This window comes from Dendrobates tinctorius, unplaced genomic scaffold (genome assembly GCF_039654945.1).
Source record: "Dendrobates tinctorius isolate UK_male_01 unplaced genomic scaffold, ASM3965494v1 ptg000144l, whole genome shotgun sequence".
Classification (NCBI taxonomy): domain Eukaryota; kingdom Metazoa; phylum Chordata; class Amphibia; order Anura; family Dendrobatidae; genus Dendrobates; species Dendrobates tinctorius.
In genome coordinates, this window is record NW_027361811.1 from 2758756 (window position 1) to 2775988 (window position 17233).

A 17233-nucleotide genomic window follows, 5' to 3' on the forward strand; every position below is an offset into this window, starting at 1 on the left:
TCCTAACTAAAAAAAAATTGGTTCCAAAATTGTTTTGATGTAAAGTAAACATGTGGGAAATGTTACTTATTATGTTTTTTTTTGTGTGCAATATCTCTGATTTAAGAGCGTAAAAATTCAAAGTAGGAAAATTACGAAATTTTCAAAATTTTCGCCAAAATGTCCGTTCTTTTCACAAATAAGCACAAGTTATATGAATGAAATGTTACCACTAACATGAAGTACAATATGTCACGAGAAAATATTGTCAGAATCACCGAGATCCATGGAAGCGTTCCAGAGTTATTACCTCATAAAGGGACAGTGGTCAGAATTGTAAAAATTGGCCCGGTCATTAACATGCAAACCACCCTTGGGAGTAAAGGGGTTAAAAAAAAAAACTCAGCTATGTCAGGGAGCTCACTTCTGTACTTACCCCAAGAGTAATGGCTGAATATTGTTATGTAAAATGTTAATGAACTAATTGTAAAAAGACAACATGCACCTTGGTTTAAACACATTTTGTATGTCAAGTAAACTGCAACTTCAAACAATTAACACATCAAATGAAATCAAATACATAGAAAGATGGGTGGGGAAAACTGAAATTTACAAGTTATATTTCCCGTCCAATAAATCCTTGGGGCTTGGAAGCATAGGAGGTCTCTCCATCCCGGGACGATGGTTGGGTTGCCATGTTTGAGGGCATCATTTGAGACTGAATTCGGCCTCTTGGTTCAGATGGCCAAGAATACGTTTGCGGTCTCAATTGTTGTGGCTCAGCCTGGGGACAGCTGGAGGGATAATGGTAGGGATTATAGGTATATTGAGGAGCAGAATGCTGTTGGGGAGGTGGTGTGGGTTGAGGATAGGGATACCTGTATGCCTGCTGAGGAAACTCTATAGATCGGGGGTGGCTAACCCCACGCTGTGCAATCTGCCAGTCCTCAATCACTCCAAACAGGGGGGTAGGATCATGCTGTTCCTGGCAGGCATACAGGAGTGTGATGATTGCAGATCTCATCCGTGCCTGATGATGGGGGGGGACTTTTCGCATTTGGGGTACTAAGGACTGAGCAAACTTATCCACATCGTCCTCTGAAGTTAATGTAGTAAGGATTTTGAGGACTTGAATGTCGATTTCTTGTGGCAGCGAACCTTGCTCTTGATGATGCCTGGTTCGCCTTCCTCGTGGGGTTTGCCGAATGGGCCTGGTTAATTGCTGCACCTCCGATGGTGGTGTGGTTAAGACCTGTGTTGGAATGGCAGCATTCCCCGAGTCCTTTGGTAGAGCCATCTCTTGGCTTGGAGGTATTGGGGAAGATGGTGCAGGCGTGGGTAATTCCTGTGAATCCTGCAAATTATCGTTGGTGCTATAATCAAGTAAAATGTTGGGAAATATGCACCAGAACAAAGTTCAGCCTTTCAGACTGGACAAAGCAACCTGTTAAATAAAAACATATAAACAAATGTTACAGATTGCAATCTGCAGCCTCAGGAATCTCAACTAAATCCAGACAATATTAACCCCTTCACTACCAAGGGTGGTTTGCACGTTAACTACCGGGCCAATTTTTACAATTCTGACCACTGTCCCTTTATGAGGTAATAACTCTGAAACGCTTCCATGGATCCCGGTGATTCTGACATTGTTTTCTCGTGACATATTGTACTTCATGTTAGTGGTAAAATTTCATTCATATAACTTGCGTTTATTTGTGAGAAAAACGGAAATTTGGCGAAAATTTTGAAAATTCCGCAATTTTCCAACTTTAAATTTTTATGCCCTTAAATCACAGAGATATGGCACACAAAAAAGTTAATAAGTAACATTTGCCACATGTTTACTTTACATCAGCACAATTTTGGAATCAAAATTTTTATTTGTTAGTAAGATATAAGGGTTAAAAGTTGACCAGCGACCTCTCATTTTTGCAACACCATTTTATTTTTACGGACCACATCACATTTGAAGCCACTTTGAGGGGTCTATATGATAGAAAATACCCAAAAGTGACACCATTCTAAAAACTGCACCCCTTAAGGTGCTTAAAACCACATTCAAGGAGTTTATTAAGCCCTTAAGGTGCGTCACAGGAATTTTTTGAATATTTAAAAAAAATTAACATTTAACTTTTTTTCACAAAAAAAATTACTTCAGGTTCAATTTTTTTTATTTTACCAAGTGCAACAGGAGAAATTGGACTGCAAAAATTATTGTGCAATTTGTCCTGAGCACGCTGATACCTGATATGTGGGGGGGAACCACTGTTTCGGCGCATGGCAGAGCTCAGAAGGGAAGGAGCGCCGTTTGACTTTTTCAATGCAAAATTGGCTGGAATTCTGATCGGACGCCATGTCGCGTTTGTAGAGCCCCTGATGTACCTAAACAGTGGAAACCCCCACAAGTGACCCCATTTTTGAAACTAGACCCTCTAAGGAACTTATCTAGATATGTGGTGAGAACTTTGAACCCACAAGGGCTTCACAGAAGTTTATAATGTACAGCGGTACAATTAAAAAATCATATTTTTTCCACAAAATGATCTTTTCACCCCCAATTTTTATTTCCCCAAGGGTAACAGGACCCTAAAAGTTATTGTGCAATTTGTCCTGAGTACGCTGATACCCCATATGTGGGTGTAAATGACTATTTGGGCACATGGCAGAGCTCGGAAGGCAAGCAGCGCCATTTGACTTTTTTGGCTGGAATTGAGATCGGACACCATGTCGCGTTTGGAAAGCCCCTGATGTACCAATACAGTGGAAACCCCCACTAAAGACCCCATTTTGGAAACTAGACCCCCCAAGGAACTTATCTAGATGTGTGGTGAGAACTTTGAACCCCCAAGTGCTTCACAGAAGTTTATAACGCCCAGGCGTGAAAATAACAAAAACATTTTTTTCCACAAAAATGATATTTTTGCCCCAAAATTTTTATTTTCCTAAGGGCAACAGGAGAAATAGGACCCCAAAAGTTGTTTTGCAAATTGTCCTGAGTAGGCTGATACCCCATATGAGGGGGTAAAACACTGTTTGGGTGCATGGCAGAGCTTGGAAGGGAAGGAGCACCATTTGACTTTTTCAATGCAGAATTGGCTGGAATTGAGATCAGACGCCATGTTGCGTTTGGAGAGCACCTGATGTGCGCAAATAGTGGAAACCCCCAATTCTAACCCTAACGCTAACCCTAGCCCAAACCCTAGCCCTAACCCTAATGGGAAAATGGAAATAAATACATTTTTTAAATGTTATTATTTTTCCCTAACTAAGGGGGAGATAACGGGGGGTTTGATTTACTATTTATGGCGGTTTTTATGTTTGGCAGCTGTCGCACGCTAAAAGACGCTTTTTATTGCAAAAATAGTTTTTGCATCACCACATATTGAGAGCTATAATTTTTCCACATTTTGACCCACCGAGTCATGTGAGGTCTTATTTTTTGCGGGACGAGTTGACGCTTTTATTGGTACCATATTCGGGCACGTGACATTTTTTGATCGCTTTTTATTTAGTTTTTTGGGACGCAGAATGAACAAAAACCAGCGTTTCATGAATTTCTTTTGGGTGGTGCGTTTACGCCGTTCCGGGTGCGGTAAAATTTATAAGGCGGTTTTATTCTTCGGGTCAGTACGGTTACAGCGATACCTCATTTAGGTTGTTTTTTATGTTTTGTCGGTTTTACGCAATGAAAACAATTTTATGTAAAAAATAATTATTTTTGCATCACTTTATTCTGCGAGCTATAACTTTTTTATTTTTTCGCTGATGATGCTGTATGGCGGCTCGTTTTTTGCAGGACAAGATGACGTTTTCAGCGGTACCATGGATATTTATATGCGTCTTTTTGATCGCGCATTATTGCACTTTTTGTTCGGCGGTATGATAATAAATCATTATTTTTTGCTTCGTTTTTTATTTTTATTTTTTAAGGGGTTCGCTTAACCCCTTCATGACCCAGCCTATTTTGACCTTAATGACCTGGCCATTTTTGGCAATATTGACCAGTGTCCCTTTATGAGGTAATAACTCAGGAACGCTTCAACGGATCCTAGCGATTCTGAGATTGTTTTTTCGTGACATATTTGGCTTCATGTTAGTGGTAAACTTAGGTCAATAATGTTTTCATTTATTTGTGAAAAAAACGGAAATTTGGCGAAAATTTTGAAAATTTCGCAATTTTCACATTTTTAATTTTTATTCCGTTAAACCAGAGAGTTATGTGACACAAAATAGTTAATAAATAACATTTCCCACATGTCTACTTTACATCAGCACAATTTTGGAAACAAAATTTTTTTTTGTTGGAAAGTTATAAGGGTTAAAAGTTGACCAGCGATTTCTCATTTTTACAACAAAATTTACAAAACCATTTTTCTTAGGGACCACCTCACATTTGAAGTCACTTTGAGGGGTCTATATGGCAGAAAATACCCCAAAGTGACAACATTCTAAAAACTGCACCCCTCAAGCTACTCAAAACTATATTCAAGAAGATTATTAACCCTTCAGGTGCTTCACAGCAACTAAAGCAATGTGGAAGGAAAAAAATGAACATTTTAATTTTTCCAATAAAAAATTTCTTTTAGCATCAATTTTTTCATTTTCACATGGGCAACAGGATAAAATGGATCCTAAAATTTGTTGGGCAATTTCTCCTGAGTACACCGATACCTCATATGTGGTCATAAACCACTGTTTGGGCGCACGGCAGGGCTCAGAAGGGAAGGAGCGTCATTTGACTTTTTGAATGGAAAATATGCTGGAATATTTGGCGGTTGCCATGTCGCGTTTGGAGAGTCCCTGTGCGCCTAAACATTGGAGCTCCTCCACAAGTGACCCCATTTTGGAAACTAGACTCTCCAAGGAACTTATTTAGATGCATAGTGAGCACTTTGAACCGCCAGGTGCTTCACAAATTGATCCATAAAAAAAAAGGACTTTTTTTTCACAAAAATTTTCTTTTAGCCTCAGTTTTTTCATTTTCACATGGGCAATGGGATAAAATGGATCCTAAAATTTGTTGGGCAATTTCTCCTGAGTGCACAGATACCTCACATGTGGTCATAAACCACTGTTTGGGCACACGGCAGGGTCCCGAAGGGAAGGAGCACCATTTGACTTTTTGAATGGAAAATTAGCTCCAATCGTTAGTGGACACCATGTCGTGTTTGGAGAGCCCCTGTGTGCCTAAACATTAGAGCTCCCCCACAAGTGACCCCATTTTGGAAACTAGACCACCCAAGGAACTTTTCTAGATGTGTGGTGAGGACTTTGAACCCACAAGTGCTTCACAGAAGTTTATGACGCAGAAAAGTGAAAATAAAAAAATAATTTTTTTTCCTCAAAAATGATTTTTTAGCCCGCTATTTTTTATTTTCACAAGGCTAACAGGAGAAATTGGACCACAAAAGTTGTTGTGTAATTTGTCCTGAGTACACCGATACCCCATATGTCAGGGGAAACCACTGTTTGGGCGCATGGGAGAGCTCAGAAGGGAAGGAGCGCAATTTTGGAATGCAGACTGATGGGATGTTCTGCGGGCATCATGTTGTGTTTGCAGAGCCCCTGATGTGCCTAAACAGTAGAAACCCCCACAAGTGACCCCATTTTGGAAACTAGACCCCCCACGGAGCTTATCTAGATGTGTAGTGAGCACTTTGAACCCCCAAGTGCTTCACAGAAGTTTATAAACGCAGAGCCATGAAAATAAAAAATCATTTTTTTTCCTCAAAAATGATTTTTTAGCCCGCTATTTTTTATTTTCACAAGGGTAACAGGATAAATTGGACCCCTAAAGTTGCTGTTCAGTTTGTCCTGAGTACGGTGGCACCCCATATGTGGGAGGGAACCACTGTTTGGGCGCACGGCAGGGCTCAGAAGGGAAGGAGCGCCATTTGACTTTTTGAATGGAAAATTAGCTCCAATCGTTAGCGGACACCATGTCGTGTTTGGAGAGGCCCTGTCTGCCTACACTTTGGAGCTCCCCCACATATCACCCCATTTTGGAAACTAGACCCCCTAAGGAAGTTATCTAGATGCATAGTGAGCACTTTGAACCCCCAGGTGCTTTACAGAAGTGTATAACGCAGAGCTGTGAAAACGCAGAGCTGTGAAAATAAAAAAAAATTTTTCCTCAAAAAATGATTTTTTTAGCCCGCTATTTTTTATTTTCACAATAGTAACAGGAGAAATTGGACCCCAAAAGTTGTTGTCCAGTTTGTTCTGAGTACGCTGGTACCCAATATGTGGGGAGGGACCACTGTTTGGGCACACGTCGGGGCTCAGAAGGGAAGTAGTGATGTTTTGAAATACCGACTTGATGGAATGGTCTGCGGGCGTCATGTTACGTTTGCAGAGCCCCTGATGTGGCTAAACAGTGGAAACCCCCCACAAGTGATCCCATTTTGGAAACTAGACCCCCAAGGAACTTATCTAGATGTGTGGTGAGCACTTTGAACAACCAAGTGCTTCACAGAAGTTTATAACGCAGAACCGTGAAAATAAGAAATTATTTTTTTCCTCAAAAAATGATTTTTTAGCCCGCAATTTTTTATTTTCACAAGGTTAACAGGATAAATTCGACCCCAAAAGTTGTTGTACAGTTTGTCCTGAGTACGCTGGTACCCCATATGTGGGGGGGGACCACTGTTTGGGCACACATCGGGGCTCGGAAGGGAAGTAGTGACGTTTTGAAATACCGACTTGATGGAATGGTCTGCGGGCGTCATGTTACGTTTGCAGAGCCCCTGATGTGCCTAAACAGTGGAAACCCCCCACAAGTGACCCCATTTTGGAAACTAGACCCCCCAAGGAACTTATCTAGATGTTTGATGAGCACTTTGAACCCCCAAGTGCTTCACCGAAGTTTATTACTCAGAGCCGTGAAAACAAAAAAAATCATTTTTTTTTCACAAAAATCATTTTTTTAGCCCCCAATTTTTTATTTTCCCAAGGGTAACAGGAGAAATTAGACTCCCAAAGTTGTTGTGCAATTTTTCCTGAGTACGCTGATACCCCATATGTGGGGGTAAACCACTGTTTGGGCACACGTCGGGGCTCGGAATGGAGAGAGTGCTGTTTGACATTTTGAACGCAAAATTGGCTGGAATAAATCGTGGCGCCATGTCGCGCTCGGAGACCCCGTGATGTGCCTAAACAGTGGAAACCCCTCAATTCTAACTCCAACCCTAACCCCAACACACCCCTAACCCTAATCCCACCCTAATAATAACCCTAACCACAGCCCTAATGCCAACACACCCCTAACCCTAATCCCAACTCTAACCCTAACTACAAGCCTAACCCTAATCCCAACCCACCCCTAACCCTAATTCTAGCCCTAACCCTAATTTTAACCCTAATTTTAACCCTAATTACAACCCTAACCCTAATTCTAGCCCTAACCCTATTTCTAACCCTAACCCTATCTGTAACCCTTATTCCAACCCTAACCCTAATTTCAACCCTAACCCTAGTTCGAACCCTAAATGGAAAAAAAATATTTTTTTTATTTTATTATTTGCGCCTGGCTATGGGTGTGATAAAAGGGGGGTGTATTTACTTTTTTTTTCATTTTGATCACTGTGAGAGTGTATCACAGTGATCAAAATGAAAAATGAACGGGCAACCGGCAAATTCATGGGCGCCGCCATCTTGGACAATGGCAGGCGCACTGCGCATGCGCCCGCCATTTTGCAAGATGGCGGCGCCCATGATCCGGACGCCGGGAGCCACGGCGGGACACCGGGAGCACGATCGGAGGTCCTGGGGGGATCGGAAGGTGGGAGGGAGCGATAGACAGGGGAGGGGGAGCAGATGATGACGGCGGCGAACGATCGCCGCCGTCCATCGGTGGCGGGGGCCGATCGGCCCCGCCAGTCGGTGTGTGGGGGGGTCGGGGGTCGGTGTCCAGCCATGTCCGATGCTATTGCAGCATCGGCCATGGCTGGATTGTAATATTTCACCAAATTTCATTGGTGAAATATTACAAATTGCTCTGATTGGCTGTTTCACTTTTAACAGCCAATCAGAGCGATCGTAGGCACGTGGGGGCTAAGCCACGCCCCCAGGGATTAACTGTAGAGTGTCCTTTGTGTGCGGGTCGGGTGACCTTTCAGTGACCCCGGTCACCCGACCCGCAGGGGGGCTATTTATAGCATGACGCCTACGTAGGCGTCATAGGTCGTTTGGGCACGACTTTTCATGACGCCTACGTAGGCGTCATGGGTCGTGAAGGGGTTAAGGGGTTAACTATTGGGACAGTTTTATAGGGCGGGTCGTTGCGGACGCGGCGATACCAAATATGTGTACTTTTATTGTTTTGTTTTTTTTTATTTCCAAAAAATGAATTTATTGGGGAATATTTTTTTTTTTAATTTATTTAGCGATTTTTTTAAAATTATTTTTACACTTTTTTTATTTTTTTTTACTTTATTACATTGTCCCAGGGGGGACATAACTGTCCTGTGACAGATCGCTGATCTGTCACATCACAGATCACTGTGACAGATCAGCGATCTGTCACAGGCACTGCACAGGCTTCCTCATGCCTGCGCTTTGCAGGCACTGAGGAAGCCAGCTTCCTGCAGGCCCCCGAAGGTCCCCGTCGCCATATTGGATCCGGGGACCTGCAGGAAAGGAGCCCCTCGCAGCAGCGCTGCACATTGCGCTGCCGTGGGGGGCTCAGGGAAGCACGGAGGGAGCCCCCTCCCTGCCGATGCTTCCCTTTAACCCCCGGTACACCGCGATCGTGTTTGATCGCGGTGTGCAAGGGGTTAACGTGTCGGGGGCGGTCCGTGACCGCCCCTGACACATTGCGCCGGGTGTCAGCTATGATAATTAGCTGACACTCGGCTGCGATCAGCGGCGCTCACCACGAGGGCGCCGCTGATCGCGATGACGTAATATTCCGTTCCTGGTAATTAGGTCCATGGTCACATGGACGGAATATTACGTCAATTGTAGGTAAGGGGTTAACCCCTTAATGACCGCCGATACTTCTTTTAACGGCAGCAATTAAGGGTACTTATACAGTACGTAAGCAAGACTTTTTAACAGCGTTGAGAAATAAGTGTATTGTGACCGGGCAAGTGTATTGGCAACCGGGGGTAGCTGAGGCCCCAGAGAACATGATTCAGGTTGGTTTTTACAGACCCCAGTGACCAAAAAAAAAAAAAAAAAAAAAAGTCCAATTTCCCATTTAATTTCTCCTCTGATGTGATCCCACATCGGAGGAGAATTGGGGGTCCGCAATCCTCAACTGTCCCTGCATCCTGCCGTGATGTCCCCCTGCCACCGGCGTCTGCTTCCGGGAAGAAAATGGCAGGCGCACGCGCAGTGCGTCCACCGAGATCTGTCGGCAAGCAACAATAGGAAATTTTTCCTATTGGTTCATCTTGATCAATGTGATTTGATCACTGTGATAGACCCTATAACAGTGATCAAAATAAAAAAATAGTAAATCAAACACCACTTTATCACCCCCTTAGTTAGGTAAAAATAAAAAATAAATGTATTTATTTCTATTTTTCCATTAGGGTTGGGGCTAACGTGTTAGGGTTGGGATCAGGAATGTGTTAGGGTTGGAGTTAGAATTGGGGGGTTCCACTGTTTAGGTACATCGGGGGGGGGGGGGTCTTCAAAATTGACATAGCGCCACCACTGATTCCAGCCAATTTTGCATTCAAAAAGTCAAATGGTGCTCCCTCCCTTCTGAGCCCTGCCATGCGCCCAAACAGTGGCTTTCCCACACATACGGTGCATTTGCGTACTCAGGATAAATTGCAAAACAAATTTTGTGGTCTATTTTCTCCTGATACCCTTGTGAAAATAAAAAAAAAATGGTTCTACAGTAAATTTTTTTTGAAAAAAGTAAAAAGGTTTGTTTTTTCCCTTCCACATTGCTTTAGTTCTCACCTGAAGGGTTAAACTTATTGAATGTGGTTTGGCACACCTTGAGGGGTGCAGTTTTTAGAATGGTGTAACTTTTGGGTATTTTCTGATATACTGACACCCCCCAAACTCACTTCAAATGTGAGGTGGTCCCTAAAAAAACCCCCTTATAACGTTCTAACAAAAAAAATGTTTCCAAAATTGTGTTGATGTAAAACTGACATGTGGGAAATGTTATTTATTATTTTGTGTGACACCACTCTCTGATTTAAGGGTATGAAAATTAAGTTTGAAAATTGCTATGCTTTTGCCAAATTTACATTTTTTTCATAATGCAAGTTAGATCAAAGAAATGTTACCACTAACATGAAGTACAATATGTCATGAAAAAATAATCTCAGAATCAGTGGGATACGTTGAAGCATTCTAGAGTTATAACCTCAAAGCGACAGTGGTCAGAATTGTAAAAATTGGCTTAGTCATTAAGTACCAAATTAGCTCTGTCACTAAGGGGTTAAAAATAGAAGGTTAGAGGGAACAATTCAGAGTTATCACTTACTATCCAGTCATGTCATGGCTGACATGACTCACCAAAGTATGGTATTACATGCTGTCAAGCAGATCTAAGGAGAAGATTTTTTAGTAAGTAGTAATTTCCTGTTTTGGCAAATAAGGGGCACCCTATTTTTGGGCAGCTGAGTCAAGTAAATTGCAGGATGTATCCCAATGATTGTACCTAACTGGCAGACGCCAAAATGTTGTTTGTCAGGATCATATGTAGTATATTCCCAAATTCAAAGGTTACCGGGCTAGTTTACACACAGCCACAAAAAGGTCACAATATAGAAACCAACTTGGTGTTAGTAACTACTTTGGTTGGAGAAATGAAAAGAATGTAATGAATAAGCACTGATTAACCCCTTCTCGACCGGAGCTCTTTTTGGTTTTGCGCTTTCGCTTTTCTGCTTCCCTTCTCAGAGCCATAGCTTTTTTATTTTTCTGTCAATATGGCCGTGTGAGGGCTTGTACTTTTGAACGACACCAATGGTTTTACCATGTCGTGTACTAGAAAACGAGAAAAAAAAAATCCAAGTGCGGTGAAATTGCAAAAAAGTGCAATCTCACACTTGTTTTTTGTTTGACTTTTTTTACTAGGTTCACTAAATGCTAAAACTGACCTGCCATTATGATTCTCCAGGTCATTAAGAGTTCATAGACACCAAACATGTCTAGGTTACTTTTTATCTAAGCGGTGAAAAACTCCAAACTTTGTTAAAAAAAAAACAAAACCGCTGGTTTCCGGATACCCGTAGCATCTCAATTAGAGATGAGCGACTTTGCTTTTTTTAGGGTCAAGTCGGGTTTCATGAAACCAGACTTTCGCAAAAAAGTCGGGTCGAACGAAATCGGCCTCTATATCGAAAAGTCGGAGGCCGACTGAAACACAAAACCCAATGCACGTCAATGGGGAAGCAAAGTCGGCAAGGAGTGGAGGACAGTAAACACACCTACAGTGCCCATTTCAATGCCAAAAACATCAATTCTTATTACTGAAGCTTGTCAACCTTAATTTACTTCATAATAATAGTTACGCATTGAAAACTGGGGGTTATTTGGCTAAAGTTGTGGGGCGGTAGGGCTGGCTCCAGGTTTTCGTGTGCCCTGGGCCAAAGAGTGTCAGTGCGCCCCTTTAACACATACCACAACTCATGATGCTCCGATACGGCACAGAAATATAGGTATAATACAATGACAAATACTTCACTGCTTACATGACTGATCTATTTTAAATTGTACAATAGCTCAAAAAAAGGACAGTATATTACTCCATACAGTTTTATGGCCACCACATTGTGCGCCATACAGAATAATGAGCCCCATATATTTCTCCACACAGACTAATTGGTCACATATAATGTTCCATACAGTATATGATGAGCTCCACATAATGCTACAGTATATGATGGTCCCCATGGACGATGCTCCAGTGTGTTATGAGCCCAAATAATGCTCCATATATAATGGGCCCCATTTGTAATGCTCCAGTGTATAATGTGCCCCATAGATGCTGCTCCAGTGTCTGATCTGCCCCATTTAGAATGCTCCAGTATATGATGGGCCCCATGGATGATGCTCCAGTGTCTTATGGGCTCAAATAATGCTCCATATATAATGGGCCCCATTTGTAATGCTCCAGTGTATAATGTGCCCCATAGATTCTGCTCCAGTGTCTGATCTGCCCCATTTAGAATGCTCCAGTATATGATGGGCCCCATGGATGATGCTCCAGTGTCTTATGGGCCCAAATAATGCTCCATATATAATGTGCCCCATTTGTAATGCTCCAGTGTATAATGTGCCCCATAGATGCTGCTCCAGTGTCTGATCTGCCCCATTTAGAATACTCCAGTATATGATGGGCCTCATGGATGATGGTCCAGTGTATGATGGGCCTTAATAATGCTCAATATATAATGGGCTCCATTTCTAATGCTCCAGTGTATAATGAGCCCCGTAAATGCTGCTCCAGTGTCTGATGTCCCCCATTTGGAATGCTCCAGTATATGATGGATCCCATTTTTAATTAACCCAGGCATGGTATGTGAAAAGAGCTCCATGGAGTAATCTGAAGTGTGTGCTGCCGCATCCTTCACTTTTAGTGTGGGTGAAGGACACAAGGAAAGGGGTTGCTCCTGACCAGAAGCCTGCACTGACGACTCAGTGCTTGCATTTTTTTAAACTTCAGAAGAGGAGGCGATAGAGTTGGAGGCTGTTTCAGCAATGTAAGCCAAAAACAGTTCCTGATGCTCCGGCTTTAACAGCAGTCTACCTACTCCCAGAAAACGGAGCCTTACAGGCCTTCCAGAGCTACACCATGACGCAGGCTCAACACCTCCTGCCTTAGCTGCTATTGTGTTTTTGGCACTACCAGCAGATGCACCAACACCACCATCAGTACCAGGTGGCCCCCCACGCCCACGTCCTCTTCCACCATACTTACTCATGTTTTGGAAAATGGAACCAAAATACCAGCAGATATATGGCACTGTATCAGAAGCTTACAGCTCTATAGAGTCTACGGATAACAGTATATTTCATGAGTCATACACAGACGCTCACAGGCTCAGTATGGAGTGCACAAAATAAAAAGTTGAAAAAGGGTACAGTATCACCAGATACAAGGTATATATAGTATAGTGTAAACAGGAATCTCCATATATATTTCAGGAGCCAGACAAAAACACTGTCAGGCCCAGTATGGATTACACAAGAATATGAAAAGCTGTAAATGGGTAATGTAACACAAGCGTACAGCTGTATACAGTGTTGGGGTAATCTTAAATCTCCAAATATATTTCCGGAGTAACAGACGTTCACAGGCTTATTATGGATTACACCAGAATCTAAATAGCAAAAAAGGTTACTGTATCAGAAGCGTACAGCTGTATACAGTGTTGGCCAAATTTGAAATAATCGGTATATATTTACGGAGTCACCCTCAGACGCTCACTCAGTCTGGGTTTGACCATAATAAAAAACGTTGCAAATAAGGTACTGGATAACAACATAGCAAGTATATATATTATAGGGTACAATTGAAATCTCTGTATACATAGTCCCGTAGTCACTCTAAGACGCTTACTCAGTATGGATTTGACCGTAATACTAAGTGTCGAACAAAGGTACTGTATAACAAGATACAAGCTGTATCGAGTATAGGGTAAAAATTGGTATTTTCGATTCACCGTATATATAGAAGGCGTAAACCACACACGCTCACTCCCAATGGATGATACCGTAATAACAAATTTTTAACAAAGGTACTGTATCAGCACATACCAGGTGTATCCAGTCTAGGGGTAATTGTCAATTTCCGTCTATACTTCGGGAGTCAGACACAGACACTCACAGGCTCACTATGTATTACACCAGAATTTAAAAAGAAAAAGGGAAAGGTATTCGAAGCGTACAACAGTATACAGTGTTGTGGTACTTTTAAATCTTCGTTTATATTTCAATCTCAGTAAGCCAGTCCAGACTCTCCGCTACTGGAAACTACATGGATACAAGTACAGACGGAAAGTTGAGTGTTAGCAGAAATTTGGGAATTACTCATCGCGGGAAAACCTCCCGGTAGATGTTGCAGAGGCGATGCAGACCCTCAATTACTGTGTCTGTGGAGACAGCGAAAACGGTTCTTTGTGAAGAAAGGATTGCTTTATTGCAGTAGCGTGGATCACATCACCGTTACTCGTCTCCATCAAATTGTGATCACAGGGAGAGATGTAGACATGGTCCTCACTGCCTATCATGATGTGTCTGGTCATTTTGGAGTGCAAAAGACAGAAGCCACAGGCCGTAGGGGATTCTATTGGATTGGCATGAGAGGAGACATTGAAAAATGCTGGCAGGAATGTCACACGTCTGTAACTATCACAACTGTGAAAGGTGATCATAAAGCAACACTGCATCCGCTTGTAAGTTGACGTCCATTACAAATGGTAGCCATTGATCATCTGAAGGTAGAGGCCAGCAGGACAGGCCATAGCTACATCTTAACCATCATCGATCAATGCACCAAATTTTTAGTGGCTGTCCCTGTGAAGGATTCAACTGCCCAGACTACACAGCGGTGGAGCAGGGAGAGTTAAGTATTGCAACTTGCAAGTGCTGTGGCCATGACCAAGCGGGGGGGGGGCACATTCGTGGTCGACAGTACTGGCACAGGGCCCCTCATGGTACGCTGGCGTGTCTGACGGCAAGTGGGCCCCCCCACCGTCAGAGACACTGTAATGTACTATGAGGGGCCCTGTGCCAGTGCCGTCGGCCATCAGTGGGCCCATCCACCTGTTCAGAGCAATGGCACCTGCCCGGGTGCGCCAGGTGTTGACCCCAGCCCTTGGGGGGTTAAATAATGGCATATCTTGATGTGTAGGCTGGACATTCAGCTGCTGCAAATGGCGTAATTGGGCAAGTCCGAGGAAGAGGACAAAAGCGAGGCTATTTTCTGGCAACCTATGTGTCATCAGGGGAAGGGACAAAATCCTTTGAAACCCATGCATGGTTCATTTTAATGAAGGTTAGATCATCAACATTTTGGGTCGACAGACGGGTCCTTTTTTCTGTCAGGATTAATCCAGCAGCACTGAAGACTCTTTCAGATAACACACTAGCAGCAGGGCAAGCGAGCTCCTGTAAGGCATAGTGTGCCAATTCAGGCCAGGTATCCCATTAAGAGGCTCAATAGTCAAAGGGGAATGACCTGTGAGGGAGAACATCGATATGGGAGTAGTTTGTAACCATAGTTGACAACTGCTGTCTCCTGTCACTTTTAATCGATGCAGCGGTGTGAGCGGTACTTGAGAAATCATTCCACAACATGGTCATTAAACCCGTCTCCAACGCCACTTCGGCTGTCTGCACCACGAACACCTCTTCCATTGTGCCCACTACGGCTCGTGGGAGAACCAGCACCGCTGCTGTGTGCTGGGAAAGCCTCAAACAAATGGTTTACCAGAGTTGCTTGTTTGTTAGCCAATATTATCTCTAGGTTCTCCTGTGGCATGATGTTGTATAATTTGCCTTTGTAGCGCGGATCGCGGATGCTGGCCAGCCAGTAGTCGTCATCCTTCATCATTTTGGCAATGCGGGGGTCCCTTTTTAGGATCCGCAAGGCATAATCGCACATGTGGGCCAATGTTCCAGGTGTCTATAATGCACTGCCACTGCTGGGTGGAGGAGCACTTTCTGGCAAATCCACATCCCTACAGTCACACACAAAGCATCCTCCTGCCCAAAATAATCATCCCCCTCTTCTTCATCCACCTCGTCCAGGACAGTTCCCTGACCAGACAATGGCTGAAAGTCAGCAAGGCTTCCCTCCTCCTCTGCTGCAGACGCCAGATCCTTAATGTGCGTCAAACTTTGCATGAGCAGACGCACTAGTGGGATGCTCATGCTTATGATGGCGTCATCTGCGCTTACCAGCCGTGTGCATTCCTCAAAACGCTGAAGAACTTTACAGGTCTTTCAGCTTTGACCACTGCACACCCGACAATTCCATGTCTTCCCTCAAACTGCCTGCCCATGTATCCTCCCACAAATACATTACAGCCTGCCTCTGTTTGCACAGCCTCTCAACCATGTGCAGGGTAGAGTTCCACCTTGTTGCAACATCTATGATTAGGCGGTGCTTGGGGAGGTGGAGCAATCGCTGCAGCTTCTGCATACGACTGGTGTACGGCTGAGCGACGGATGTGCTAGCACAGTCTTCGCACCTTATGGAGCAGTGATGTTAACTCCGGATAATTATTAAGTAAGCACTGCACCACCAGGTTCAAAGTGTGAGCCAGGCAAGGTATGTGTGTGTTTTGCACGGGCTATGGCTGCCACAAAATTACGGCCGTTATCACTGACTACTTTGCTTGCCTCAAGATGTAGACTGCCCAGCCATGACTCAGTTTGTCGCTGCAAGTAGTCGGCCAGTACCTCCGTGGTCTGTTGTCGCCCAAAGATATCATCTTTAACGCAGCCTGCTGATGCTTACCACTAGCTGTCCGATAGTGGGACACCTCGTGTGCAACACTGCCAGCTGCGGATGGAGTGCTCGTGCGACTGCACTCTGTGGACAAGCTTTCGCTTATGGAGGAGGAGGGTTAAAAGCCTACAGCCAACTGTTTCCTATACCGTGGGCTAGGCAGCACTGTTCCACCGCCGCTGTCCCCTGTGGAGCCTGCATCCACCACATTAACCCAGTGCGCAGTGATGGACACGTAACGGCCCTGGCCAAGCCTACTGGTCCATGCATCTGTTGTGAGGTGCATCTTTCCACTCACTGACTGTTTCAGTGCATGGACAATGCGGTCTTTCACATGCCGGTGGAGGGCAGGGATGGCTTTTTGAGAAAAGAAGTGCCGACTGGGTAGGTCATAGCGTGGGACAGCGTAGGCCATGAGCTCGTGGAAAGCTTCGCTTTCAACCAAATGGTAGGGCATTATCTCTAATGAGATTAGTTTGGTAATGTAGGCGTTCAAACACAGTGTACGCGGATGAGAGGATGAGTACTTTCTTGTCCTTCTCAGAGTGTCTGGTAGGGTGAGCTGGACTGGAGAGCTGCATATGGGGGAAGTAGCGGTGGACCGGACAGAGTGAGAGGAGGTTGGTGATGGTATTGGTGGTGATGACCTAGATTCAGTTTAGTGTTGCAAAACCATTGTGATTCCCTGACTGCTTTGGCCTTGCGACAACACCTCCACATTCAGTGCTGGTGGTGTGCTTAACGGTGGCGGTGGTCTTACAGTGGGGGAAGCGATGGAGCGTTGCTGGCTACCTTCAGTCGCAGCAGGTGCACATGTGGTAC

General features: G+C 43.9%; 1 long non-coding RNA gene across 1 annotated transcript in view; it reads right to left on the minus strand.

The window, feature by feature from the left end:
* Positions 1-485: 485 nt before the first annotated feature.
* The window catches only part of LOC141049481 (uncharacterized), a 45851-nt gene continuing 29103 nt past the window's right edge, over positions 486-17233 (minus strand). Inside the window, exon 2 of the long non-coding RNA XR_012220363.1 lies at positions 486-1423. This is a non-coding gene — a long non-coding RNA (uncharacterized lncRNA). The remainder of the gene's footprint in view (positions 1424-17233) is intronic.